General features: G+C 47.4%; 1 long non-coding RNA gene across 1 annotated transcript in view; it reads right to left on the reverse strand.

Moving 5' to 3' along the window:
• LOC142698986 (uncharacterized) overlaps positions 1–10,896 on the reverse strand; it is a 255,149-nt gene extending 244,253 nt beyond the window's left edge. The window contains exon 1 of the long non-coding RNA XR_012865899.1: positions 10,854–10,896. This is a non-coding gene — a long non-coding RNA (uncharacterized LOC142698986). The remainder of the gene's footprint in view (positions 1–10,853) is intronic.
• Between the last annotated feature and the right edge of the window lie 1,401 nt (positions 10,897–12,297).

Here is a 12,297-nt window from a genome sequence, read left to right on the forward strand (position 1 = left end):
TTCTTGAGGACAGGAGTGGAGGAGAGGTAACAGACTGAGAGCAACGTAATGGTAAGAGCAGAGTTCACAGCAGCACTGAATCTGCACGCTCATCTCCTGAAATACTCTGTGCTGCCTTAAACTCTGTGGACAGGTCAGGATCCTGTTTCTTTTAAATGCTGCACTGTAGCGTAGCCTTATATAGTGGATCGAGCGGGTTCCCTAGCAGCATTTAAAATAAACAGGATCCTGACCTGTCCACAGAGTTTAAGGCAGCACAGAGTATTTCAGGAGATGAGCACGGGCAGCCGTTCGTTTTTCCGAGCCGTGCTCCCATTATGCACACGACCGTAAAAACACCCGTTATTGCGGGTCGGAATTACGACCCGCAATAACGGGCTCATAGACTTCTGTTACCCACGGGTACCTTTCCGTTTTCTCACGGGAAGGTGCCCGTGCCGTTAAAAAAATAGAACATGTTCTATTTTTCTATTTTACGGGCCGTGCTGCTATAATTATAATGACAGCACGGTTCGCAAAAGCGGCCGGCTGCCCGTGGCCGGCCGGCCGTGCTCGTAGTTACGAGTCGTAATTACGAGCACGGCCCGTAAAATAAAAAAATAGAACATGTTCTATTTTTTTAACGGCACGGGCACCTTCCCGTGAGAAAACGGGAAGGTACCCGTGGCTAACAGAAGTCTATGGGCCCGCTATTTCGGGTCGTAATTACGACCCGTGATAACGGGTGTTTTTATGGTCGTGTGCATGAGGCCCCGTAATGACGGGTGGCTACATGTGTGCACCCGTCATTACGGCAGCGTTGCTAGGCGACGTCAGTAAGGGTATGTGCACACACACTAATTACGTCCGTAACTGACGGACGTATTTCGGCCGCAAGTACCGGACCGAACACACTGCAGGGAGCCATGCTCCTAGCATCATACTTATGTACGATGCTAGGAGTCCCTGCCTCTCCGTGGAACTACTGTCCCGTGCTGAAAACATGATTACAGTACGGGACAGTTGTCCTGCAGAGAGGCAGGGACTCCTAGCATCGTACATAACTATGATGCTAGGAGCCCGGCTCCCTGCACTGTGTTCGGTCCGGTACTTGCGGCCGAAATACGTCCGTCAATTACGGACGTAATTAGTGTGTGTGCACATACCCTAAATAGTCACTGTTCAGGGTGCTGAAAGAGTTAACTGATCGGCAGTTACTGTTTCAGTACCCTGGACAGTGACTACCGATCACAGTACCTGTAAAAAAAAAGACGTTCATACTTACCGGGAACTCCCTGCTTCCTCCAGTCCGGTCTCCTGGCCGTTGCCTTGGTGACGCGTCCCTCTCGACATCCCTTGATGACGATGCAGCCCATGTGAGCGCTGCAGCCAATCACAGGCTGCCGCGGCCTCTGCAGCCAATCACAGGCTGCAGAGGCCTCTGCAGCCAATCACAGGCTGCCGCGTCAGAAAAGGTCGGACTGGAGGAAGAAGAGGGACTCGTCACCAAGACAACGACCGGGTACGTATGAAATGCTTTTTATTTTATTTTTAATCAGCAGCCTCTTTTCTCTATCAGTGATTGATAGAGACAAGTGGCTGCCGATTTGTATAATGTTTTTGACCGGGTTCGGTCAAAACGGGTTCGGCCGAACCCGGTGAAGTTCGGATTCGCTGCGAACCGAACTTTTCCGGAAGTTCGGACCGAAACCGGGTTCGGTTGTCCCGGTTCGCTCATCTCTAGTAGTGTATATGGTCTGCAGAATGCCTGTGTAGGACTGATATCTGTCACTATATGGTGGGAATATTGGTCTTTGTTTTACTACACACGTTTTTAGTACACAATTAAGATTGTTCATATTATTTCTATATAGTTGAAGTGTAGACCGCCAAGAATTATTTCCTTTGGTGGGTCCAAGGTACCTCAGTCAGACACTGAGTGTACAGATCCTTGTATTAAAATATTGTATTACTGTCTGTAGCCTTAGAGGAGAATTTATTAACCTTGCTAAGCCGCTTATCTGGCATTGAAAAGTCCCAAAAGTCGCAATTTGCGGGAAAGTTTTCGGTCAGTTTACGCTGCCTTTGGCACTTTTTTGAAAAGTGTGTGATTTTTTGCGGAAAGGGGCGACAATTTTACTATCATTTACGCCAGTAACGGGCGTAATGCAAAGCAGAAATCAACGTCAGCTCCGAGCTAGTGTACAATTTTACATTGAGTGTGTAACAAAAGGCCTAAGCCAGACCCTGTATCTCCCCCACTAATCAGACTGTCCAATAAGACTGTCTTGTGCCACAAGACATGTTTTGCCCACCCCCCTAAAAAAAAAAAAAAGATATATATATCTGAGACATTGTATCTTTAAGGGTATATTCACACGCTGTGTTTGCAGGCGTATTTCGGGGGGTAAACGCAGTGGCGGATTAAGAAGACCATGGGCCCTGGGCTGTTACCCAAACTTGGGCCCCCCTTCTCCACCACCACCCTGCCGCGCCGTAACTATTGCTAACACTACCTAAACACTAGTACACAAAGTAGGCACATTATGCACAAAGTACACACAGTACACAAAGTACACACATTATGCACAAAGTATGCACATTATGCACAAAGTAGGCACATTATGCACAAAGTACGCACATTATGCACAAAGTACGCACATTATGCACAAAGTACACACAGTACACAAAGTACGCACATTATGCACAAAGTACGCACATTATGCACAAAGTACGCACATTATGCACATTATGCACAAAGTACGCACAGTACACAAAGTACCACATTATGCACAAAGTGCGCACATTATGCACAAAGTACGCACATTATGCACAAAGTAGGCACATTATGCACAAAGTAGGCACATTATGCACAAAGTACACAAAGTACGCACATTATGCACAAAGTAGGCACATTATGCACAAAGTAGGCACATTATGCACAAAGTACGCACATTATGCACAAAGTAGGCACATTATGCACAAAGTATGCACAGTACACAAAGTACCACATTATGCACAAAGTACGCACATTATGCACAAAGTACGCACATTATGCACAAAGTACGCACAAAGTACGCACATTATGCACAAAGTACGCACAGTACACACATTATGCACAAAGTACGCACAGTACAAAGTACGCACATTATGCACAAAGTACGCACAGTACACAAAGTACACACATTATGCACAAAGTACACAAAGTAGGCACATTATACACAAAGTATGCATAGTACACAAAGTACACACGAGTATGCACATTATACAAAAGTAGGCACATTATACACGAGTATGCACATTATACACAAAGTACACCTTGTAAACACATGAATATGGACATTAAACATACATGAATATGGACATTAAACATACATGAATATGGACATTAAACATACATGAATATGGACATTAAACATACATGAATATGGACATTAAACACACATGCACTTACCTTTTATGTCTTCACTGCAGCTCTTCTCCTGCTCACAGCACAGAGCCCGCCGACAGTCTCCCCTCCCCCATGTCCCGACAGCTAGCAGCAGAGGAGAGATGTTTAGAGCAGGGAAGGGGGGCTGGAGGGGGAGCTTCTAAAGCAGCACAGACCACGGCTGCTAAGTAGAAGCAAAGCTCCCCTCGCCTGACAGGTGCGGTCCTGGCACCGGGGCTCCCTCCGGTGCTAGCGACGCCACTGGGCATGAGGGGGTTCGGGCGGTCATAGGCCCCCTGGGAGCCTTGGGCCCCCTGGCAGCCTTGGGCCCCCGGCGACCGCCCGAAACGCCCTAATGATAATCCGCCTCTGGGTAAACGCCTCCAAATACACCTGAAAAATCGGTAGCCCAACGCCTACAAACACTGCCTATTGAATTTTAAAAAGGCACGTAAAAAGAAGGAGCATGTCACTTCTTGAGCCGTTTTTGGAGATGTTTTTCATTGTGTCAATGGAAAATCAGCGCCAAAAACATCTACAGGGTGGGCAATTTATATGGATACACCTAAATAAAATGGGAATGGTTGGTGATATTAACTTCCTGTTTGTGGCACATTAGTATTTGGGAGGGGGGAAACTTTTCAAGCTGGGTGTTGACCATGGCGGCCATTTTGAAGTCGGCCATTTTGTATCCAACTTTAGATTTTTCAATGGGAAGAGGGTCATGTGACACATCAAACTTATCGAGAATTTCACAAGAAAAACAATGGTGTGCTTGGTTTTAACGTTACTTTAGTCTTTCATGAGTTATTTATGTCAATATGGGTGTCAGGTCCGTGCATTCCTAGATGAACAGTTTCCTGGAAAGTGGATTGGTCGTCGTTGGCCAGTTGAATGGCCCCCTAGGTCTCCAGATCTGACCCCCTTAGACTTTTATCTTTGGGGTCATCTGAAGGCAATTGTCTATGCTGTGAAGATACGAGATGTGCAGCAACTGAAACTACTGATACTAGAAGCCTGTGCTAGCATTTCTTCTGCGGTGTTGCTATCAGTGTGTGAAGAGTGGGAGAAGAGGGTTGCATTGACAATCCAACACAATGGGCAGCACTTTGAACACATTTTATAAGTGGTCAGAAACTTGTAAATAACTCATGAAAGAATAAAGTAACGTTAAAACCAAGCACACCATTGTTTTTCTTGTGAAATTCTCGATAAGTTTGATGTGTCACATGACCCTCTTCCCATTGAAAAAACTAAAGTTGGATACAAAATGGCCGACTTCAAAATGGCCGCCATGGTCAACACCCAGCTTGAAAAGTTTCCCCCCTCCCATATACTAATGTGCCACAAACAGGAAGTTAATATCACGAACCATTCCCATTTTATTTAGGTGCATCCATATAAATGGCCCCAGGGCCGGCCTTAGGGTAGATGGCGCCCCGTGCGAAATTATCTTTCGGCGCCCGACGCCATTATAAAAAATGCCCCATAAAAAAGCATAATTCCTCCCCACAGTATAATGCCCTATATAGTGCCCCCACACAGTGTAATGCCCCTTTAGTGCCCCACACACAGTATAATAATAATATTTAATAATGTAATATATTATAACGCCTTCAAGGACACAGTATTTTGTCCTCTAATTGTGCCCACACAGTGTTATCCCCCTAAGTGCCACACACAATATATTGCCCCCAGTAGTGCCCTTACACAGTATGATGTCCTCCACAGAGTATAATGCCCCCACAGCCCCCCTAGTAGAAAGTGCCCCCTGTAGATTGTGCCGTACAGCCTCCCTGTAGACAGTGCCATAATCCCCCACCTCCTCCTTGTAGACAGTGCCATACAGCCCCCATCTGCCCCTTGTAGTGTCATACAGCCCCCATCTGCCCCTTGTAGTGCCATACAGCCCCCCATCTGCCCCTTGTACACAGTGCCCCCCACTGCCCCCTTGTAGAAAGTGACATACAGCCCCCACCTCCCCCTTGTAGACAGTGCCATACTGCCCCCCACCTCCACCTGACAGGATCCTTGCGTAGGCCGGCTTGATCCAGAGATGTCATCACGCCGACTGCGCAGGGATCCTGTCCCTGTGCCTCATAGGCTGCAGGAGCCGCTGTAGCCTGTACAGAGTTTCCCAACCTTTTCGGAATTGAGCCAACCCTGGAAAAAAATAATTCCTCAGGGCCCCCCTACCAAAAATTGTTTAGAGAAAGACAGAAAATAGCTAAAAAATAAGCACTACATTCTTAGGGTATGTTCACACAGCGTTTTTTGTAAGGCAGAAAAAAATCTGCTTTTGAATTTACAGCGTTATTTGATGGGGGTTTTTTTGCGTTTTCTTTTAAGCCGTTGAAGCGAATGCAAAAGACGCAGCAAAAAAAGCTCCAAACGAGCGCTGCAGCTATTTTCTTCCTACTATTAATTTCAATTGGAGGTCAGAGGTGGAAACCACCTGTGGGGGACTCACAGTAAAATGACCATCAGCCCCCCACTCATAGTAAAATGACCATCAGCCCCTCCACTCACAGTATAATGACCATCAGCGCCCCCACTCACAGTATAATGACCATCAGCCCCCCCACTCACAGTATAATGACCATCAGCCCCCCCACTCACAGTAAGGCTGGGTTCACACACACTATTTACGGATGTAATTCGGGCGTTTTAGCCCCGAATTACGTCCGAAAATGCGGCTCAAAAGCGTCGGCAAACATCTGCCCATTCATTTGAATGGGTCATACGATATTCTGTGCGGACGGCAATTTTTTTTACGCGCCGCTGTCAAAAGACGGCGCGTAAAAGAGACGCCTGCGTCAAAGAAAAGCCTGTCACATCTTGGGACGTAATTGGAGCCGTTTTCCCTTGACTCCATGGAAAAACAGCTCCAATTACGTCCGTAATGGACGCAGCAAAAAGCGCCTGCACATGCCATTACGTCTGAAATTCCGGAGCCGTTTTCTCCTGAAAACAGCTACGTAATTTCAGCCGTAATGGACGCTGCCGTGTGAACATACCCTAAAATGACCATCAGCCCGTCCACTCACAGTAAAACGACCATTAGCCCCCCACTCACAGTAAAACGACCATCAGCCCCCCACTCACAGTAAAACTACCATCAGCCCCCCACTCACAGTAAAACTACCATCAGACCCCCACTCACAGTAAAACTACCATCAGACCCCACTCACAGTAAAACTACCATCAGCCCCCACTCACAGTAAAACTACTATCAGCCCCCACTCACGGTAAAATGACCATCAGCCCCCCACTCACAGTAAAACTACCATCAGCCCCCCACTCACAGTAAAACTACCATCAGCCCCCACTCACAGTAAAATGACCATCAGCCCCCCACTCACAGTAAAACTACCATGAGCCCCCCACTCACAGTAAAATGACCATCAGCCCCCCACTCACAGTAAAATGACCATCAGCCCCCCACTCACAGTAAAACTACCATCAGCCCCCAGTCACAGTAAAACTACCATCAGCCCCCACTCACAGTAAAACTACCATCAGCCCCCACTCACAGTAAAATGAACATCAGCCCCCCACACAGTAAAATTACCATCAGCCCCCACTCACAGTAAAATGACCATCAGCCCCCCACTCACAGTAAAACTACCATCAGCCCCACTCACAGTAAAATTACCATCAGCCCGCCACTCACAGATGCCCCCTGTAGATAGTACCACACAGCCCATTGTAGGTAGAGCCACACAGCCCCCTTGTAGGTCATGCCACACAGCCCCCTTGCTGCACAGCCCCCTTGTAGGTCGTGCCACACAGCCCTCTTTTAGTTCGTGCCACCCAGCCCCCTGTAGGTCGTGCAACACAGCCCCTTTGTAGGTAGTAGGGATGTCACGATATCTGAATTTGGACTTCGATACCGATACTTCGTGTAGTATTGCAATTTCGATACTAAAACGATACTTTGCCAACAGTAATAAAAAAAAGTTCTTCCATTTTCTGATGTGAGGTGCGAGGTGTGATGCTGAATTTAACCTCCATGTGCCTCAAATTAATAGTAATTACTATTAATTTGAGGCACATGGAGGTTAAATTCATCACACCTCGGGCCTCACATTAATAAGTGAAAGAAGTTTTTTTTAATTTATTTTTTTACAGCGTACACATCATAAATGACGCAAAAAAATAGTTGTGCAGGTTATTACGGCCGCGCCAATACGAATGTGTATATTTTATGTATTGAGACTTATTTTAATGTTAATTGTAAAAAATGTGTATTTTTTTAAATTTAACATTACTTTGTTTTTACTTTATTTTTAAACTTTAATGTACTTACATATATCAGATATATGTAAGTACATTATCCTGTGTACTGATAGCACACAGGCAGTTGTTAGGACATACCTAAGTATGCCCTAACAACAGGAAATATGGTAAGACAGCCCTGGGGTCCTTCAATAGACCCTGGGCTGTCTGCCCATATATGGTATGGCCCTCAATCGCGTCACAGGAATTCCCTGTGACGCGATCCAAGGCTAATCCCCCCTCCTCACTTTCCCCTGAATGCTGTAGTCAGCTGTGATCGCAGCATTCAGGAGAATAGCGGCGGAGATGAGCGGTTTCTCTGATCTCCGCCGTTATAGAGCGGGGAAGCGGCTGTGTAATACAGTCATTGCCCCGCTCCTGACAGAAGTGCGTGTGCGGTCAGCATGAGGTAATGCGGCCGGCGCTACACTAATGAGCGGCGGCGCAGACACCGAAGACAGAACATGGGGGTGTTTTGCAGTGCGGCCGACATGTTCTGTTTTCAGTGCCGCCGCTCATTAGTGCAGCGCTGGCCGCATCGCATCATCCTCGCGGCGCGCACTTGTCAGGACTCAGGAGTATTACACAGCCGCTGCCCAGCTCTCACTCATCAAGTATTACTATACTTAGCTGTGTGGCTCGAACCATTTGGGGATGCACAGTATCGAAGTTTCGATGCATTGTGCATCCCTTGTAAGTAGTGCCACAAATCCCCCCCTTGCCGCACAGCCCCCTTGTAGGTAGTGCCACATAGATCCCTTGTAGTGCCACACACACCCTTGTAGGTAGTGCCACACAGCCCCCATGTAGGTAGCACTCCCTTCCTGTAGATAGCGCCACTGTAGCTCCCTGTGGCTGGGGATTCCGCTCCTTGACGGAGTGCTTGATGTCTCTGTACATATTTGAACAGTGACATCGGGCAACTAACTCCTGAAGCGGAATCCCTGTCCTCAGTATTGCCGACGCTGTGACCGGGGATTCCACTCCAGGAGAAGCCCCTGACGTCTCTGTCCATTTAGTCGGGGGGTGCCATCTACAGGGGTTCTGCAAAAAACATCTCCTCCTCCTCCTCACATCCACTTTGCGCTATGAGGAGGAGGAGAGAAAGCACGTCCGTGGCAGTTGTCCAGAGGAGTGTCGCGGCACCCCTGGAGGGTTCTCATGGGAACCTCATACTGGGAACCACCAGCCTAGTAGATCGCAGAGCAGGGAGATACCTCCCTGCTCTGCTATAGTGTTGAATAGCATCTGTGTCTTTAGCAGGGCCGTATTTACAACTCACGCTGCCCTAGGCACTAAGCCTGACTATACCCCCATTACAGGCCTATTTAGTTTAGCCAATTATCATCATGATTCGCCAGTTTCTGACCAATTATAATGATATTTGGTCAGTGTTAACAAAGGGGAAGATCAATGATAAAAACTTTGCTTATCGTTAATCTCTAATGAAAAACAAAAGGGGAATACACCCGGCCGTAGTCATAGCGATGCGTATTCTGTTCTGAGCGTAGCCCGGCCTCCAGGGATGACGATGCATCCCATGTGACAGCTGCAGCCAATCAAAGGCTGCAGCGGTCACATGGACTACAGCGTCATCGCAGGAGGCCAGGCTACGCTCAGAGAGAGAGAGAGGGACTACGGCCGGGAGTATTAGCTTTTTTAAAATTTATTTCTGCAGTCTTTCCGGCAAAAAAACGACACCAAAATTTGGTGCTGTTTTTCAGGTGAAATTCCCTGCGGTTCTCAGGACGTATACACTGTGTAGTTTTACGTATCCGCCCTGTGTGTTCCTACCCTTATAATCAAGTTGCTCTCCCCACAAATATTATCTCTAAGGGCTTATTCAGACGAACGGGAATTACGTCCGTGCAACGCGCTTGATTTTCATGCGCGTTGCACGGACCTATATTAGTCTATGGGGCCGTGCAGACATGTGTGTGATTTTTACGCTGTGTCAGTCCGCTGCATAAAAGTCACGACATGTCCGTTCTTTGAGCATTTTTTGCGCATCACGCACCCATTGAAGTCAATGGGTGCGTGAAAACCACGCATGCCGCACGGAAGCACCTCCATGCGAACAGCGTGAAAAGGATGAATGAAAACAGAAAAGCACCATGTGCTTTTCTGTTTACAAACATCCAAATGGAGCGTCATAATGATGGCGGCTGCGCAAAAAGCACGCTGCCGCGCATCATACGGGGCTGACACACGCAGCTGTCAAATGCATTTTGCGCAGGCAAAACGCCGCGTTTTTTGCGTGCGCAAAAGGCACACGCTCGTGTGAATCCAGCCTATGGGTAAGGCCACACAGAGTGGCCCTGACACGGTTGCAACGCGGCTAACAACCACGCCGTCACCATGTTCAGTGCGGCAGTCAAACAGCCTGTTAATGGCCGCACGTATTCCGGTTACACGCTCATGTGCTCTGCCGCTCCATTCATTCTCTATGGGAGCGCCGGAGATAGCCGAGTGCAGTGTTCGGCTTTTTCCGGCGCTCCCCTAGAGAATGGATAGGGGGTAAGCTGTTGTAATTTGCAAAATCGTGCGCCCATAAAGGGTGTATTAATTCATGGCCGCACGATTTTGCAGATAAAGGGACGGTTTACCAGCGTTAACGTGCGGCCATGAATTAATACACCCTTTATGGCCGCACGATTTTGCAAATGACAACAACTTACCCCCTATTCATTCTCTATGGGAGCGCCGGAAAAAGCAGAACACTACACTCGGCTATCTCCGGCGCTCCCATAGAGAATGAATGGAGCGGCGGTGCGCATGCGAATGTAACCGGAATACCCCTTAATGAGGTATTTTACAGCCGCTCCTACATAGTGCCAGCGCGGTTGTTGGCCGCATTGCGACAGTGTGAGGGCCGCTCAGTGTGGCTGTACCCTAAAGAATCCTTTCTCCCCATACAGAACGTTAAGTTCCCCTCCCCCATGATTCATAATAAGCTCCTACACCACAAAATAAACTACACAGAAGTCCCCCTCCCCACAAAATACATTTATAAAGAATCCCCCCACACTCCTATAGCATTTAGGGCAATGTCCCCTCACCCTCAAAATCGATCTGTAAATAATACACACTCAAAGTACCTCTCTCCCCCTCCCTCACACTGCACATAAATAAACATAGATTAAGCTAAAGCTGCTGCTCTTCTTACCTGACTCTGGAGCTCCGTGGAGGAGTCTTCTCTGGGGCAGCAGCACAGCAGGAAAGAGCTGCGTTAGGAGTGTGTGTGACACTGCAGTACAGGCTGTGCCGATTGGTGGAGCAGACAGAAGCACCTGCTGCTCCGCCAATCAGCGCTCACTTCACGCAGCAGTGCAAAGGAAGGAACATTTCTCCTCTCTTCTGCTCGTACCCACTGGCGCCCCCCTTACAGCATGGCGGCCGGCGCCCTGTGCGACCGCACGTGTCGCACATAGCTAAGGCTGGCCATGAATGGCCCATCCTGTATGTATTATGATATATTTATCTCCTCAAACACTGGCTGAGGATGTCCGATGTAGACTGCCCACTATATATTTTATATATTTTTTTCCCCCTTCCTCTGAGACTTGTTCTATGTCTGATTCTACATTTCTGACCTTATAATACTCATAGGAACTATGGTAGATATATAGAGGACATGTTATACACAGACCCTGGTAATGGAAGGATCAGTGGTACATTACTGGCATTTGGTTTATCTTCCTGTAATAATCTGGAGTAGGGGTTCATGGCCGGGGGGATTCCATCAAGTTCATTCTACAATGTTAAACCTGATGAGATATTTACAAATTGGAGGGGCAGTGAGGCTCTTCTTGAACCCTTCAATGAATTAACCCTTATATGTTTCATAGTCTCTGCTCTTACCGTAAAGAATCCCTCTCTATGCTGGTGAAATCCTTCCTATAGACCAAGTGGATGCCTGTGTTCTGGTTACAGGTCTCGGTATACATTGATGATTAGATTTCTGTACTGTCCACTGATATTTGTATGTGATTAGATCGCCCTAAACTGCCCCCCCCCCCTCCAACTAAATTTACCTCATTTTGAATATTTCTTGGCACTTTGTTGGCCTCATGTATCCACTCCAGCTATTCCTTCTTGTACGCGGGTTCCTTAAAATTGTGCACATTGGGGAGGATGTACGATCACTGTCTTAGGTTTAGCACATCTTTCTCTAGTCTAGATGTAAGCGATAGATTTGCTGCATCTTGGTAACTATCTCAGACGCTATGTCTCTCCCTTAAGCCACCCCTAGGCTGCCTTCTGTAAAAGGATGGTTATATGATGTGGTTCACTGGGCTAGTGCCCACCACTAATAGGCCTCATGCACACGACCGTAATTTCTTTTACTTTCCGAAAATACGGATGCACAGCCTTAGCCGTCCGCAATTGCGGAAACGTCCATATACATCTATGTGGAGTCCATGCCGCAATTACGGACAATTATAAGACACTTTCTATATTTTCAGATAGTTTCTATGGCCCGGACATACATCCGTAAATATATGGAATGGTGTCCGTGGCCTATAGAAATGAATGAATTCACAATTACGGATGAAATTGTGGACCCAGTCGTTACGGGTGGAAACTACAGTCGTGTGCATGGGGCCTAG

This window comes from Rhinoderma darwinii, unplaced genomic scaffold (assembly GCF_050947455.1).
Source record: "Rhinoderma darwinii isolate aRhiDar2 unplaced genomic scaffold, aRhiDar2.hap1 Scaffold_106, whole genome shotgun sequence".
Taxonomy (NCBI): Eukaryota; Metazoa; Chordata; class Amphibia; order Anura; family Rhinodermatidae; genus Rhinoderma; species Rhinoderma darwinii.